This window comes from Cupressus sempervirens, chromosome 9, assembly GCF_028749045.1.
Source record: "Cupressus sempervirens isolate cs-2001-9-10 chromosome 9, ASM2874904v1, whole genome shotgun sequence".
NCBI lineage: Eukaryota > Viridiplantae > Streptophyta > Pinopsida > Cupressales > Cupressaceae > Cupressus > Cupressus sempervirens.
The window spans coordinates 499,428,235-499,447,620 of NC_143126.1; positions in this window are offsets into that span (position 1 = coordinate 499,428,235).

Sequence of the window (19,386 nt, forward strand, 5' to 3'; positions counted from 1 at the left end):
TGTATATTGATCATCAAGCTTTGTGATATTTGAATAGTCAAGGAAAATTAAACCAAAGGCATATAAAGTGGGTTGATTTTTTGCATAGTTATACATTTTTTTTGAAACAAAAGAGTGGGAAGTCTAACAAAGTTGTAGATGCTCTTAGTAGAAGACAACTTTTGCTAACAAAAATGCAAATAGAGGTGGTTGGGTTCAAGGAACTCAGTACATTGTATCTAGATGATCCTGATTCTAGTGAAGCATGGAAGGCTTGTACATAACTTGTTACACTTGATAGGAAAAAGTGGTTGGATTTCATGATCCACAATAATATGTTGTTCAAAGGAAGCCAATTGTGCATTCCTAAAAGTTCAATGAGAGAGAATCTCATTAAGGAGAAGCATAGTCGAGGATTAGCTAGACATTTTGGTAGAGATAAAGCTATAGCTTTAGTTGGTGAAAATTACTACTAGCCATATTTGTAGCAAGATGTGATAAATTTTGTACAAAGTTGTAGAGTATGTCAGATGGCAAAAGAAGTGAAGTAGAATATAGGGTTGTATCAAGCATTAATTGTACTAGAGAAGCCATGGGAGGATATCAGTATGGATTTTGTTCTTGGATTACTGAGGACACAATGCAGGCATGATTGTATTTTTGTGGTGGTTGACAAGTTTTTAAAGATGGCACATTTTATTTTTTGCAAGAAGACTAGTGATGCTATTCATGTAGTAGAGTTGTTTTTCAGAGAAGTGGTGAGATTACATGTTTTACCAAAGAGTATCATTTCAGATTGAGATACCAAATTTGTTGGGTATTTTTGGCATACATTTTGGAAGAAGTTGAAGATAGATTTGAAGTTTAGTTCATCACATCATCCATAGACCAATGGATAGACAGAAGCTTTGAATCATAGTTTGGGAAACTTGCTGAGATGCTTGGTTGGAGATAAACCAAAAGGATGGGATATTTTTTTACCATAGGTGGAATTTTCATATAATAATTCTATCAATAGGAGTATTGGTAAATCCCCATGCTAGATTGTATATGGGAGTAGTCATAGAAATGCTTCTGAACTGAGGTAGTTGGGTAAAGGAGAGATAAGTAGTGTTGAATAAATAGTATAAGGCTAAGGTAGATGTGAAAATGAGATATAAAGAATTTCAAATTGGAGATGAAGTCATGGTTCATTTGAGAAAGGAGCATTTTTTAGTGGGTACATAGAATAAGATAAAAATGAAGAAGTTTGGATTGTGCAATATAGTGAAGAGGCATGATTCTGGCAATGCATATGAAGTGGAGTTGCCTACTTAATTGAATATTTCACCAGTATTTAATATTTCAGATTTGATAGAGTATTATGAAGGAGCTGATGGAGATGAAGTTGCAAAAATAGAACTTATGAGGAATACTTGGTCAAATGGAAAGGGAGATTAGTTGAGGATTCATTATGGCTAGCAAAGGAGGATGTTAACCATTTTAGTTTTCCTTTGAACACCTAAGACATGATAGGGTCACTTTTTAAATTATCTTGAGTGTTTGATATAGGAGCATCCTAGGTGCAAGGGCAATTTTGCATCACCCAAAAATATTTTTATTCTTAGTCTTTTCTATTTTAATAAGGACTAGTAGACAGGGTAGTTACTATTTATGGGAACATAATATTTTTAGTAAGTTTTTCATATGAGCTCAAAATGTTCTCATTTTTTATAGGAAGGTTCATTTTAGAGTTGTAAGCCTACCATAAAAATCTCATTGCTCAAGCGTTAGTATTAGAGAAGTTGTTGCAGATTTTCAGTGGAAAAATTTGTAGAAAAATCTTTAGGCTCATTATTGGAGGCCTTAGAGTGCTCGGATGAGGTCTGAAAAACTTGATGGAAGGGCGCTAGTGCCATTTCATGAGCCTATAGACTAGGAGATAGAATTTCTAAAAAGTGGTTATAATAGTCAATTAGAGCAACTGTTCATGAGTTATGGCCCTCGAAAGTTGGGCTATTGAAATTTCTAAAATTATTTGTCAAAGATGTATTTGGCTAACTCTATGTGTGTTGTTAGAGTTTGTTAGCCCTAGGTATTAAGTTTGAGCATCTAGAACCTTCCCGGGTAGCATAAAACTGCCTATTTAAGAAAGGCTCGAACATTGTCTAGGGTAGCTCTGGGTGATAGTTGGCATCTTGTCTTGTAGATAGTTGTAATGAAGGTGCCCATGTGGGTTAGCATATTATACTTATGAATTCTGTAATTCTGCATTTGTGGTGCAAGTAAGAAGTCCATATTTTTTTGCATTTTTTGTTGTTTCTATGTTTCTATTATGAGTTTATGGAATTAAGGGGAGCTCCCTACATCAAATACATTCAAGGGAAGAGTTGCTAATATATTAAAATTTGAATCACATAGATACACATAAAGTTAGTATCATGGGACTAGTATGTACTATATATGTAATATTTAAACTAATACTTCCAATTAGAACTCTAATTTACAATACACCATTTTAATAATAAATTTTTTTGCTAAGTGAACTATTCCTTTCATTATGATGATGATGATACATACATACATACATACATACATAGATACATACATACATACATACATATTTATATATAATCATAGGGTGACATGGCTGATCCATTAGATGAAAGAGGCTAGGATGTTGCTCCCACCCCTTCTCTAGCATAGGTAAACCTTTTGTATACAAATTTATGTAATTTTAACTTTACAAAATGTCATATTATTATGTTACTTTCATTAAGGTTTTGGACTTGTTTTGATTGTTTTACTAATGTTTTTGTCATAATTTGATTCTTACAGAAAGGGAAAATAACATATTACACAATAGCAATTACTTGCTGATATGGTAGCCACAATATTATATGATTATGTCATCACGTATAGCAGTGACCCTATAACCATGTATAAAAGTCCCTCAAGACCATCAATCTATAAATTCTTGGGCTTGTGATGGATCCAAATCCAATAGAAGAGAAATAAGTGATAAGAAATGAATTGTTTCATAGAGCACACTATTTGGAAGTAAGCAACAATGAGTCTTTTGCTAGGACAATAGTTCAATAAAGATTTATGTTTTGTAGTAATTTATGGATCATTGACCACAATATGTATGGTTTTTCATAAGATTTTTTTAGACCATAGTTGTTCCACCTAATGAGGGTACCAGTGTAGGTCCTACAAGTATGTGATTTCAATTATCAATCATTAGAAGGGACATTATTTTCTTCATGATTATTATTGATAGTTTTATATTACTGTTGTCATGTTTTTGCAATTAAAAAGACAATAAATTGTGTGTGTGTATGTATATATATGATTATTTTTTAGGTGTTGATGATTTCCATATGCCTACTTATACAAGGTCAACCAACACTCCAAGATTGGTGATTGTAGGATCAATAACAAGGAGCTTGCAAACATTCACACCTATTGCAACTAGAGCTGGTAAATCCTTATTTTGTTAAAAAAATTTATGTGTTAAATATGATTTTATTTGTACATTCTTTTTCATTTGAGTATAGTATGACATTGATTAAATTTTTGTAAGGACAAATACACCTTCTCATGGTGATATAACTAATACTAGTACTGGTGATAATTTACCAGCCTTTCCTATAATAGCCCATGTTACTTCTACTAGATCATTGAAGGCATCATTGTTGATGGCCAATGATGGCTGAGAAAGATATATTTCCCTTAAAATTGCCTAAGCTTTTGGGTACTTTAAAATTGTAATTATTTAGAGTGTAACTATAGTTTACTTATTCATAACTCATTTTTGACTAATGATCCCATGATGATTTTGTAGGAAGTGATATTTTTATGAAATTTTTTATGATTTAACATTGAAGATATTTGGGCCCACATTATGTAAAAAGTACATAGCTTGATACAAAAGTTTGCTATATTTTTCTATTCATCCATTTGTGTCATGCCCAAAATATATAAGAAAAAAACACACAATTTAAAAATAATAATAATAATAATAAAGTTCACTGAGGTTTAAGAGTTGATTCACAAGAATAGATTTACTATGCTCATCTTAAGTTTATAATCATGAGAAGAAGTACACCGATAAAGTTAAATTCTCATTATTAAATTCGTATCAACATTTGGTTTGTTATTTCATTAAGATTTCAATGATTTATTGAAATTATTTGAACAAAAATATAATTTATCTTAAATTTAACTACGCAAAACAAATTACATTATCTTATTAGTCTAACATAACTTGTTATGTTTACAAACATAATGATTAACTTTCTCAACAAATAAACTAAATTTACATCTAACCAAATTTTTACTAAACATTAATTAAGAGTGTAACATTTATTGATTTGCAAAAAAAATATCACTAACTACATATTACTAATCTAAACATAATACTAATATATAAAAAAAAACCATTAAAATTACTACTAAGATAAAACTTAATTAAATTTAAAACCTTAACTAAATTTATAAACAAAACTAACTAATATACTTCATGATTAAAAAGATACATATTAAAACTCTAACAACTTTAAAACTAAGTTTATAAACACCTAACTTAAATTACTTAAAACATAACTTAATTTAACCTCATAAACAAATTCACTAACATATAGATACCTAACTATCCTAAAAAACACTAAACTAACCCACTAATCAATCTTTTTTTGAAAAAAAAAAAACCAAACATAATTACACAACCAAATCAATGTAAAACTATACTAAACTTAATTTAATTGTAACTAAAATTTAAAACAAATCTTAAAGTAAAAATTTTAACAAATTAAACAATCCTAATCATATTTACTACCCCTACCCATCAAATCAACCCAAAGCTCCTGTGCTTTCCAAAGTGCTGAAGTCACATCCCAGTAACACCTAATTCTAAGCACAAAGGGCAAGAAAAGTTGTGCCTGCGCAACATGAGAACCCGCCCACGTGGGCGTAGAACCCCACACACCCCCCCATGTAAAAGCAAGGGCCTAAAAAGGTGGCAATGAAAAAATAAGGAGGAAGGATGTTTGTTTTTTTTTTTTAAACATTATCTGCCATGTTATTTAAGCCACTTTCATCCTTTCCATTATCACAAGTCAAGTCACGTGGGAAAATTTTTTCTTGGGATGTGATTTGCATGGGGTACATGTCAACCATCATTAAATTTTGGCTTTGCCCAATCACAAACTCCATTATGCCCTTCAAAACTACTGCCTAGGATAGTTGGAGGAAGTTATTGAGTAAAGTTAATTTGGTAGGAATAGATATTAGTTTAGCTAGGATATTTGTGATGATATAACTTATTTAATTTTGTAATTTTAGTTGTTGAATTTTGTTTTATAAACAAATGATTTTTTTTTTAAAGGCATCTTTGAAGAATATTCTCTGTTGCATCAAGGGATTTAAAGTCTTTCCCCATATAAAATCCAGAGAGTATTTTGCTCTTGGGGGGGAATTTTTTTTCTAAGCCTTATTTTTCTAAGTATAGATTTTCAAATTGATTTATTGGCCAATGGCAATTATAGTTTTTTTAAAAAGTTAGATTACTCATAGAGTTTAATGGTTTGATATCAAAATAAAGAAAGAGCAAATTTTTTTCTCCTAATAAGCACGAAGCCTAATCAAGTTCCCAATATAATAAAATTTTTGTCTTAACATTTTTGAAAAGTGATTTTTTGCATAATTGAACATCATCATTTATCTTATTTTGATATTCATTGCTATAACTAAAAAGAAAATATGAAAATATCATGGGAAGTGATATTACTCAATCACTATTTTATTGACAGCTTGATTCAAGGGCTCCGCCGAGAAAGAACTAGGAAGAAAACTCGACATCGTTGCCTTTACAACAAAGGTTTTTAAAATACAATTGTACACAGGATTTTAATCCCAAATATATTTTAATTCAAGCAAGAAATTTAAATTTCCTTCATGACCCTTATCAAGGGATCCATATCATTATTTTGCAATACATCACTAAGATCATGGAGGGAACGAAAACTGACTAGGTGACAAACAAACATAACAAGGAGACAAAATTAGACATTCATATCCATACTAGGTTTTCACAACAGGATTCAACATTGAATCAAAAGTAGGGAAAGGTGGATTTTTCCAATAGGAGATGTCAGACACAACACCAAAATAGGTGCCCAATCGGGGCTATAACTCAATAACTTCCATTCTTCCATTCTTACATGCCAAAACTCATACATGGTTTGTGCTGACAGGTAGGGACCCATAACACCCTACCTTCTCTCCCTCTTCTCATCTTGAGAAGAGACTCTACACTATTGGAGTCCAACTGAATACCTTTCCTAAAATTGGCCACTTTTGCCCTATCCAAAGGTGAGTAATGCCAAAACACCCATACAAGAAAGCTTCAAAATTCAAGCAAAATATGAAAGAAAAGCATTCAATAAAACATGGTTTCAATCCTTCCCAACCATACCTAACATACATACAAGCATACCAATAAAAAACACAATAACATAAGCATAAACCAAGCATGAAACATCATGAGCAATATAAACAACATGAACAACATGAAAAAAGGATATGAAGAACTCCTACCCTCACAAAGAGGTTATGGTAAAATGAACAAACTGCGAAGAGCTTTTCCTTCCTTGTCTTCAATCTTCCAAGACTTCTCTCTAAAAGTAGAGATTGGGTAACAACCAAAACTACTCAAAAAGGCCTCTAAATAAGATCCAAACTCCAACCACCTAAAAAGGGCAATAACTTCCCCCACTTGCCTAAAAATCTAGAGGTTTCTAACTCAACCAAATCTAAGGTTAACCTCTAAGTGGAGTTGAGGTTATTCAACTCATGGTAACAACTTTTAATTTTCGTACTAAGGAAAAAATAGACTTTTTGAGTGACCAAAAAAGTCAACAAAAGGGGCTAAGGGGGTAGAAAATGCCCCCAACTCATACCCATATCCCTTGGGTATAAGATTTCATGATTTTTAAGCCTTAGGGATTAATTTGGGACCAAACAAATGCTAGGAATTTTTAGGACTATCTAACAACTCTAAAATGTAGATTAAGCACTAATCCAAATTAGGGGTAACTAAACCTGATTAAAAACAAATTAGCAAAAATGACACTAACTTAGTCTGACTTAGGTCCAAAGGTTACATAGTTAACCCTAACTAGCATTCTAGAATGCATATGCAATTCACCAGTGTTAAGTGAAACTATAAGAACACAAATAAGAAACATTAACATTTACTGAATTATAGAAAGATACATTCATACATATCACAATACAATTAAGATACAAACAACAAGGTTTCCATGAATGACACATAGGGATTAGTTTCATTCCTCCATCGAGTTTCTCAGCTAAAATATCCTATACACTCATTGCACACATCAGTAACCCCATAAAATCACATGCACATATGTATATATCTATCAGGAAATCTCATAAATTAAAACATACATCTTTCAATCAATCAGGGTTTCTCTCATCCTACTCATATTCTTAATCATTAAAATTTCATAATCAATGTGTTACTTTTGCATTTACTTACTTCAATACACATGTTCATAAAGCATTAAATGACGAAACTAAATATCTAAAAGTAAACATCATGCAACATGAAATAATATAATATGTTCAAGCATCTAATAGTATCTCGACATATTGAGTCATGTGTCTCAAAATAATAATGTATCACTATGCTACGATGGGTCGGGGTGAGGCCTCACAATTTGTTATAATATATTCAATGTACATAGCTTGAACTAATTTTTTTATCTAAAAATTTTGTTTTTTGTTAAAAGGTGGAATGAGCAAGGCCTTGAATTAAAAGATCAGCTCATAAAAACCATGGAGGAGTTCTTTGATCAAAATATTTTGAACATAGCCAAAATACTAAAAAAAGCCTACAAACATCTAAAGACTATGAGAGACTAGTACAAAAGGGTTCTAAAGCTCAACCCAAAGTATGAGTGTCCTCCTATCGTGCCAAAGCTGGAGTGGAATAAAATTATTGAAGATAAAAATGAGATGAGACTAAGAGATAAAGGAATTAACCCACCACCTAACACAAATAGTTATATGGTAGTATTAATATAATTATGCATAAATTAGTGATCTCTAATTATTCATTAAAATGCTTGACTTGATTATAGTAACTATAATCATATATCTAACATGTATAATATTATATGTTAGATATATTCCTTTAAGAAAAATTACAATTATATTTAACATGTATACGATTCTGTAAACTATTTACTAACCAAAACATGGCCTCTTCAAAAATTAAAGTTTGAGAAAACTACTAATACCCTTTCATAAATAAGACCTTGCTTTAATCATGCACTTAAGCTAAGTAGAATATGTCATAGAGTTGAAGAAAAACTACTATTACCCATGTATAAATCAAGCATTAATTTGAAGTTATAATAAAATGAACTTCATTTATCAACTGTTACATTCTAAATTTTTGGAAAATAATAATATTTAGAAAAGATTTTAAGATAATTTCAAAAATTCAAATTTTATACATTTGTTTGACTATAGTAAAATCATTCATATATAACAAGGAATTGATATCTCTAAAAATTTAGAGAGACTAGTTCATATAAAGTAGTGTTCAATCAAACTTCAAAATTTATACATACACTATAGTTTGTAAAATTAAACCTTTCATAGATAAGAAATAATTGATTTGCAAACCATAATACCACCTTATTAAAAGAGTGGATTCTCTTCCTAGAATTAAGAAAACATTTGTTGCTAAAGAGAATTGTCCATCATGATGTTGTCTATAGGCATTCACAAGATGATAATTAAAATCTCACTATCAACATTATGTTTGTTCCATGAATGTAGATCATATGTGTTATTCCAGCTTTGTTCAACCATTCCATTTCCATAAGAAACTCCTACATTACTTCCCACCATTGCATCCAAACTAGACAAATAATTTTCATAACCATCATCAACACCACACACATATAGCTACTTAGAATTGCTTTGTGGATAAACTATACTAGTTATTGGATCCCAAGCCAAATTGGGTATGTAGATACTATTATCAAGATAAGGAGTAAACAAATTATTTACTTGACCATATAAATTTTCTCCAATAACTACATTTTAGCCATTATCTATGTGTATTTCAAGACTTTAATTATTGTTGTTTGTCCCATGGCTATTTTGAAAACCTAATCATTTTGGAACTTGAATGAAAGATTTACTAGGCATATTGTTCATTGTTTGGGTATTCTTTAGAAGAAAAGCTAAAGTAACATGATTATATACATAGATTAAAATTATATACCTAACATGTATATGATTATATGGTTATATACTTAAAAAATATTACAGTTATATATCTAACAGAAAGGTATAGCTGAGTAGTTAAAAAGTAGAGAAAATTTATAAAAACAATCATAATTAGAGATACTGGAACACACTTTTACCTAGATCTTACCAAATGATGTTAGTTATTTCCATCTTATGACAAATATTTATACAAAACAAGGGCAATTATCTAGAAAATAACATAACTTGTTGGAAAATAATATAATTAATCATATGAGTACCTACACAACAAGGACTCGATTACCATGGAGCCAATTTGACTAATCTATGCATGTTTTTCCATAACAGAGCTTCAACAGGTAGAAATTGACTTCATTCATGCATAAATACCAAAAGAGTTGTTCTAGATTTTTCTTTTTTACTTTTACCTTTTCAAAAAAAATAGAGAAGGTAAATGTACAAGTATATATATTATAAAGAAAAGGTATACAAACGGGAGTTGCATCAAACAAAATAGGTGATCCAAGTAAAAAAAATGATAACTAGACCTCCCCTATCTTCATGAATTATAATGGTTACTTGTTAGGAAATTGGTGGGTTCAAACAAATTCTGGCTTAAGGAATATGAGAAAGAAAAAATATCAAAACACATTTGCAACACATTGATTTTACTTTTTAATGAGAAGACGTCAAAATATTGATTAATTTTATTTGACATATTTCAAACATATTTCAAAGTTTACATATACAAGTTGCTGGACACATCAAATGTGGCACAAGCTATGAAAGAGAAGCTTGGTAAACACCCTCTTGGCTCTGGTGGATATATGAAAATTCACTCATGCCTTGTAAGTAGTAGTAAATGAAATTTCATATCAATTTTTTCAATATAAAATTACAAATAAGTAGTACATTCAATATTAATAATATTATGAAAAAAATATAGGGCATTGAATTTAATCTAGCACCCACAAAAGAGGACAAACAAATTGGCTTCAAGAAAGGCTATAAAGTAGTGGTTGCCTACTATCGCACAGATTCCAGTGGTCAAAAAATGTAGAAGATTCTAGTGCACTAGTTGATACACATATAATTAGGCCTAATGAATAATAATAGTAATAGAGAACTTCATGAGAAATAATCTATTTGATGTTAATTTTGAACAGTGATAACAATGCGCACATGAAATTTCGCTGTAGCCTACTACTCCCAGCATAGATCTTACTCATGATGATGAAGGCACAAATCCTACACATGAAAAAGACCTTTATGTGCATCACAATGATATAGGTATATATTTAAGTTCTATTGAAAATTAATATGTAATTATTAATAAAATTTAACATCTTAAATTGCATTTGGTGTAACCTTTATGTGATAATTTTTGAGTATGCAGAGTGTGATGTTAGTGTTGAGCATGTTGAGGTTGTTGGAATTCTTTAAACTAAGAGGGTGGGGGCAAAGGGGTGAATAAGTTATCCAAGGTCCAAATGTACAAATATTTTTTTTCACAATTTAGTGAACTGATATCCATAAAATATTTTCATCATGTGCAAATCCATTAAATCATACAATCACTTAAACTCGTAAGTTATGCTTGGCCAAAGAAAGGGATCAAAATCCTACAGAAATGGACTACTTAACCCAAGATTGGACATCTCAAGTGGTTCTTACGCAACTCATTTGGACTCATTTAATTTATCAACTAGGGAAGTAAACTTGAAATGGTTTTTGAAAAATATATGCTTCAAACTTATCTCGTCTTAAAAACTACCTTAAGGGAATTCAAATTCTTAAGCTACAAACAACCTATTCTAAAATTGAGAATCAAATCTATTTAAACAAAGCATGAAAATAGAGCTGGGAATTACTTCAATGACCTATGCTATAGGAATAGTCCACTAATTATATTATTAATGGCTGTAGGAACAACAAAGTTTATCTTAATTATATCAACTAAATGTAAGTCCTATGTTAACTATTTAGTTCACTTCTTGTGTGGGCCCCCATAGAGAAGTAAAGTAGAATAACTTAGAGATGAAAACTTAAAATGTTCCTTTTATTCATAACAGTGATAAAACATACATACTAATGAACAACAAGATTGTATTTAGTACTCAACAACTTCATCTATTGAAAATAACTAAAAACTTAACTTTCTGAAACACATACTTCTAGTTATTTAAATAAATAGACTAGGAACAAAATTCCTAGATTTTAGACTCATCAACTATCAAAGTTAAAAATAGTATTGATTATTACAACTGACTCATTAATTCTAGCACCATAAAGAATAGTAATCAAGGAGCTCATGGCCCCTAAATTTACACCACTTGGTGCTAGGCTAATATCGTAGACAACCATTTTGACTTTTGCTTTTCTATGTTGACCCTGCTTTTATATCTACAAAATATTAATGCCTCCAAGACAATAACATACATCAAGACTTATTCAAAATATGTCATCTAAATTAGTTTATCCTATGTCACATTACTACAAGAGAACTACCCAACCTAGCTAAGGAAGAGAAAGCATCATTCACACATTATTTTGTAATTAAATGACATATCTTTCATAGCATATTCATTTTGATCCCAAGATGTAATTATGCACACATTATCATAAACATCATGTTCTTGAACATCAAAGTCTTTACAAAGTTTGAGAATTAAACTAAAAATGCAATGACAAAATAGACCATATTCTGGTCTCATTATTCCCCCTAACTGAAACTTTGACTTGTCCTCAAGAAAACATAAAATTTTTCACCCTTGTAGCCATTCTGAAATCTGAAGCAATACTCTGCCCTTTTCCTCTTGTAGTAATGCTCCAATAAAAACCTTTATTCTCCTTTTACCTTTCCCATCTACGAAGCTCTTTTGTCATATCAACTGTCTCTAAATTTTGCTGATTAGCAAGAAATGGGGCTAAAATAGTGGAGGCTAACAAGTTAAAGGGATCCAATCATTTTTCCTTTCTTCCCCCAACTTGATATACCAAAGTGCTAGCCAAGTAGCCATGATAAAATTAAAAGGAGAATGTTGTTCTTTCTTCTGCAGGTCTTCATTCAATCCTATCCATCACTATTGATTCCCCTACTTTACTATAGGGAGATCTATTTCTGCCATGGCTTTATATTCTTGATAGGCTGCATCCCTTAAAGGAGGAATAGTCCAGCTTCTAGGTTTTGAATAAGCAATTTTCATCCATTCATAGTACATATCTCTAGCATCCTTGGCTTTAAGCCTAAGAAGAAGTGGAGTTTCATATTCTAATCCTCTAAACTGATGGGCCTGATGTTCTTTGCTAATTTCATTTTGGATCCAAGACATTAGTGCCTTGAGTTGAATATCACCCACATAAGGCAGAGGGTTCCAATATCTGTTGTTAGAAATTGTGAAATTATGTAAATAGAGTTCATAGAGAAATTTTTTAATAGCTATAGGGGTAGTATGGAAGGCTTGAAAGAATTCATGAGGAGTATTCAATGTTAAACTCTTACCCTGAATTACACAGGTCATCTGATAAATGAAAAATTATTCCTTCAAAAAGATAGCATAAACAAGGGAAGGAGAGCGACAAGACATTAATTCAAAAATCATGACAGTAATCTTTGTAAGTTTACCACTTAATTTCTCAATCTCCTCATCCTTTTCAGTCAACTCTTGAGTTTGATTGAAGATAGTTTTCTCTATGCTGTGTGTGTGTGTGTGTGTGTGTGTGTTTCATTATTCCCTCTCTTGAATTAACTAAGTAGATAACTATAAAATGATGCTTAATAATGAAATAGTGGAACCGGAGCTGAAAGTAACATGTGTTTCAAGTGAAGGATTATTAGGAATGGTTTGTTGGGTTGTGGATGCTAAAGCATCAAGTCCTTGTGAAAGAATTTATTTAGCAACAGTGTTAACTAAATAAAATTTATTCCAATATCCTATTCATGAAATTTTTCTCTTTGAGGCAGAGGAGATTCTGGAACTCTAATAGATACACTATATTTGATATCTAAATCTATGGAAATGATGGGTGGCTGGTCAAAGGATGTTCATACTATTGCAGGTTCATTTTTTGCACTTTCCCCTTTCTCAATTATATTCTTATTTTTATCAGAAGAAGATGATTGCTCTTTTTCAATAATGACATTTTCGGATAGTGGGGTTTGAAAAGGCACATCCTCATTGGGATTTATAGATAATTGGCCTCTTTGAGTTCTACACCTAAGAGGTACTTCAACTACTTCTAAAGCTGTACAAAGTTCTAGAGATGTATCCTATACATTCCCTTTCTTCTTTTTCTTATGAACCCTAGGAGCTACAGGAGGGTCGATATTTGGGGAAATTTCAACTTTCCTTTTGCTCCTTTTAGATTTTAGACCTGACCCAGAGGTAGAAGCTACAAGAGTAGAAATTGAAGTTCTCTATGACCTTCTATGTCTGGTTGAGGAAGAGACTAGAGGCAAGTTTTGAAGATTTTCCTAAGGTTCTATTTCCTCCTCAACTTGCTCCACAGGTTGCCTAACAAGGGTTTGCACTTTATTTTCAATGAAATCATCCCAAGATATCCCTAATTACTCCCTAAGGACTTTTTCTATGATAAGCTTAATAAAATAGTGGTGTGAAACATCCTTTGGGGTTTCTTTCTATACTACTGCAACTCTTTTTAATAGAATGTGAAACATAAAATGAGAAACATTCAATGGACAATCATCATGTCTTAGGTAACTAAAAAATTGGAATGTGTGGCATGCAAATATGAATGTCTCCCCTCACAAGTAAAATTTCACAACATAGACGACACATTCATTAAATGGTTGTGGTAAAGATGTGCAGACTGTACCTTGTTTCCAATCTATCTAAAGTTGTGGATCTCTATGCACTGTAAATTGAGCTCTAGTTGATATTGCATCCAATGTATCTGAAAAATATTCTCCTTCCAATGACAACTCCATTATATTTTCTGCAATTTTAGGTGAAAATAGAACCTTTACTCCTCTGACTATAGCAAAACTATCCCTCAACATTCATAGAAATTCTAAGGCAAGCTCCTCATTCCATGTAGATGATTTGAACATATAATTCATCCATCCCCTGGCTTGAAATATAGGTAGACAAACTGAGTCTCCCAACAATGTTGTATGGTCAGCTGGTTCACTTCTCAACAAGCCATCCCCCATTATTCTTCCAAAGTGATTATACGAGTAATTTTAAAAAAAAATGGAAATGGAAGAACTTATAACAAGATGAGAAAACAACTGAAAGTAATTTTTTAAGCGGCTAAAGTTTTTAGCATTAGGGTAAAAGCATAGATCTGTGTCACCTTTTGTGATACCAAAACTTGTTTTGGTCAAATATCATTTCTCTATCAAAACTCAATTTTTTTCAAAAACTAAAAATACCCTTTTATAGATCTCAGATTCAATATCATCATTATATAAACTTTTGATTGTTTTGATTAGCTATAATATGTTATAATCTCAAAGTATTATAAGTCGATATTTCAACATTTCAGAAGATGCTCCCTCAAAAAAGGAAAAAAAATAGTAAATCATATCAAAAAAATTAAAAATTTATATTTATCTCTAGAGGAGAGAATCCTCTTCATGAATATGGAATTTTTTTTCAAGAAGGTATAGATTTGATAGGAAATTTTTGACGGGAGGAAAAAATTGTTGGATTCTGATAAGGTCAAACTTCAATACTTATAACAAAGAAAATATACATCAAAAATAATTATTTCTTTTTTTGTGCACTAGCTATTCATGTCATCTATAAGATATTTTCAAAGTAGAACAAAAAAAGATGATTTGCATATACTTGTTTGATGGGAACTACACCCTATATTTTTTATAGTTAAAAAAGGGACTTCAAAATAAAATAAAATGAATAAATTCCCACTCAAAAAAATTATAAAAATTATAGGCATAAAAATCATCCAATTCTACATATTTCATCAGTTTACATCATCTTCATATTTTAAACACAAATACCATTTTTTTTGTCACTAATGTTGAACTGTCACATTCTGATATCACATTTCTTTATAAAAGGTGACACAGGTTTGTGCTTTTACCCATTAGAGATCATTTGATTTTGCATTAAATACATACTTACTAGTTTGCAAAAATGTGTGACATAAAGATAGCGGTCACATGACATTATTCTCTTTATCATGTGGTGGCATATAAAGAATAATGAAAATTTAATGATCACAAAAAAATGAATGAGATAATAATACCCCTCCACCCCAACTAAATTAGGAAATAGCTCCTACAATTGCTAGTGAAAAAGGAAACTAAAAATAGAACAACACATTAAGAAAAAGTTGAATTTGAGTATCCGTATGAACCTATTGAGTTATACTATCATGCAAGTTGATGAAGGGTGAGGTGAGGTGAAAGATGAGAAAAAGTGGAATGATGTAGAATTATTATAGAGAAAATATTTTCACAAAGAAAGTAGTTTATTTTAGTGAGAGTAATGAATTTAGAGAGAGGATGACAGACAAGTGGGAAACCTGTCTATAGTTGCTACAAGAATTGGAGGATCAAAAAGTGATTGGAATTGCTACAGGAACTCCTCATGAGTAGATAGGTTATGGTAATGTTTTAAGTGGTGTCCATTAACAAGTAACTTGAAGCAAATAGGATCAATGGTAGAGAGCTCTACTGCACCATTGTTGAACACAAAAATGATTTCATATGGTCCTAGCCAACAGGTTTAAAATTTCCCTGGAGTTTTTTGATAACAAGAATCATATAGGAGGGTCCAATCTCTAACAAAAAAACTTCTTCTCATGGATGAACTCATCATGCCATTTCTTTCTTTGCTGTTGGATTATATTTGTATTGTGCAGGGTAGATTTACGATATTCATCAAGGGCATTGAGCTATAGTAGCCTATCTTTTTGAGCTCTGGAAAGATCAACATTGTAATATAATGCCAAAATTTATTAAGTGCATACACAATAGCAAGTAATTCTTTTTCAGTGATAGTATAGTTTAGCTTAGCACCTTGTAAATTCTTACTAATATAGTAAATGGAATTTTCAACAATACCTTCTTTTTGTCCAAGAACTACTCCTAAAGAAATGTTAGATGCATCAATATGAATGTGGAAGGGCAGCTTCCAATCAGGTCCTCTAAGAATAGGTGTTGTCAAAACATCCTTCAATTGTTGGAATGCTATTTCACATTCTTGTGTCCATTCAAATTCAGCTTGTTTCTTAAGTAAGTTATACAAAGGAGTAGCAAGCTTACTGAAATCTTTGATAAACCTCTTGTAGTATCTAACATCTATTTTCTTGTTTGGTGTTGGTAGATTAGTAATGACAACAATCTTTGCAGGATTCACTTGAATTTCAAAAGAGGAAAGGTAGTGCCAAAGAACAACTCCTTCTTCCATCATGAAATAACACTTCTCACTATTAAGAGAAAGGTTGTATTCTTGACACCTTTTTAATACCTTCTCCAAGTTATAATGGGCTTGCTCAAATGTGTCACCATAAGAGGTGAAATCATCCATATAGATTTCAACACAATCTGAAGCTATGTCAAAAAATATGCTAAGTATTGCTCGCTGAAAAGTTGCAGGTGCATTGCATGAACCAAATGGTAAGACAAAGTAAGTAAATGTTCCCCATGGATAGGTGAAAGTTGTCTTATCCTGATCTTCTAGAGAGATCTAAATTTGGTTATAGCCACTGAAACCATCTAGAAATGATAAATTCCTTTTTCTTGCTAAGTTATCCAACATTTGATCAATGAATGGCAGAGGAAAGTGATCCTTTTTAGTGGCTTTATTAAGCTCTCTATAGTCCACACATACTCTCCATTTCCCCCCCTTTTTTGGAACAATAACTAGTGGTGACACCCACTAACTATCAGAAATAGGATAAATAAAGCCAACATTAAGAAGTTTTTGTAACTCTTTTTTGACTATATCTTTCAATGCTGGGTTTACCCTCCTTTGAGGTTGTCTTACTAGCTTAAACTTTGAGTTGATGAATATTTTATGTGTATAAAGACTAGGATCTAAACCCTTCATGTCAGTATAATCCCATGCAAAGGATTGTTGACCATTTTGCAACAATTTAATGATACCTACCATCTAAGATGCAGTAAGTTCATTATTAATATTCAGTTCTTTTCTTGAAAAAATCTTTACTTTCATCACTTTATCCATCATTAAGACCTCTGCTATTGATGGAGATTAAATTTCATGGAGTAATAATTTGTGAAGGTAATTAGGTGTTGTAGGAGATTGAGGTGCATCACATCTAGGCAATATAGTTTGCAAGGAGCTAGCAGGATTTTTAGAGGTAGACTCCTCAACATCATATTGATTATTAAGGATTGCTACTAATATATTATCTTCTTCTCGGGACACAAAAAATGGGTTTCTCTCTAGCATCATGAGATGTTGAACATAATTAATCTACGAAGAATCATCACCAAGGTCTGGCCAAGAAACTTGGTCAAGATCTAGTTGGGGTTGTGCAAGAGAGTACAAGGTTAACTTCTTAGGGTTGGTACCATTTGATTTTGTCATTTTTTTTGAGAAACATGCAATGCATGCATCTATAGTAGCCAACCAAAGTCTTCCTAAGATTAGTGTATATCCTCCAAGGGTGCCTCTTGGTGATAGCACAATAAGCTTGAAAGGAAAATCTAGGGAATCCAAGGTTACAATGATATCTTCTATCATACCATCAAGTTTGATAGTTGAATTGTTTGCTAACTAGAGTATTGTAGGGGTATCTATTAATCAGATAATGCTAAGTCTTAACAAGACTGCTTTGGTCATGACATTAATTGATTCTCTTAAATCAATCAAAACATTTTGAATTTTGATGCCATTTATATGTATAGTAATAACAAGACTTCTTGGATCAAAATATTTAGGCATCAGAGCTTTGCTCAACATTAAATTAGAAAGTTGTCCCAACACATGGATAGTTGGAGGATCCTTTTTCTTTCTAGAAGACTACTTGACACATGCTTCTTTTGAAGTTTTATTGTAAAGGGGAATCTCCTTAAACACATCCAATAAGGGAATCTGTATAGTCATTTGCTTAAGCTGATCTAGGAGATCAGTTACTATAGCGTTTGATTTGGATGGAGTTGTAGGAACTAGCCTTTGTGGAAATGGAGGAGTGGGCTTGAATATATGGGAAAATTGGTACATCAATTGGTTGACTTACTAGACCATTTTTAGTATTAGTGACCTTAGCTATAATAGGTTCTTTTTGTGTAGGCAACTTGGTTCTAGACCTAAGGTGAATATCATTGATCTGCAAAGAATAAGCCTACTGCTTATTGTTGAAATTAGGTGTAGGCTGAGTAGGAAGTTGTGGTTGCTTCTATGGGCTAGCATTAGCTGCAAGAGGTGGAGGAATCAGGGTTAGTACTGAGGTGGAAGCATCAAGGCTTGCTGCTAAGGTGATTGGCTAGGCCCCCACTGAGGTGATTGTTGCTAATTCCCTTGATACAAAGGTTGTTGATTCAAACTCCATTGAGGATACTAGTTGTTTTGTTGAGGCCATTGAGTATTTTTCTAGGGATACTAAGGTGGTTGATGATATGCTTGATTATAATGAGGTTGCTGGTTGGGCCAATTATTATTCCAATTCTATCCTTGAGGGACAAAATTTGGGGGAATATTGCCTTGCCACTAATTACTATTATAACCAAAATTATTTAGAGGGTCTTGAGGCAAACCTTGTCTATGAGCCCATGGTCACCTTTGAGCAACATAAAACACTTCTCCTATATCTTCATCAATTTCTTTAAACTCAATTGGCATTGGTTGTGCATTTACTACTGCAATGGTCTTGCATGTGTAGTACTTCTTTCTTTCTCTATAATGAGAGCAAAATTCAGTTAGCATAGCATCAGCTTCATCCTTTTTCCTTTGGGATTGCATGGTATCCAATTAAGTAGAAACATCATTAATGATATCTTTCTTAAAGTTAGATAGCTGATTAGATAACTCCATCATTGACACTCCTAACCCACCATTGGTCTTATGTGGTAGGATCCTCAGTCCTCTTCCTTTCTTCATAGTAGCTCTTGAATAGTTTTGACATATCTCCTTGATTTAATTCCAATTTTTTTGTGTAACA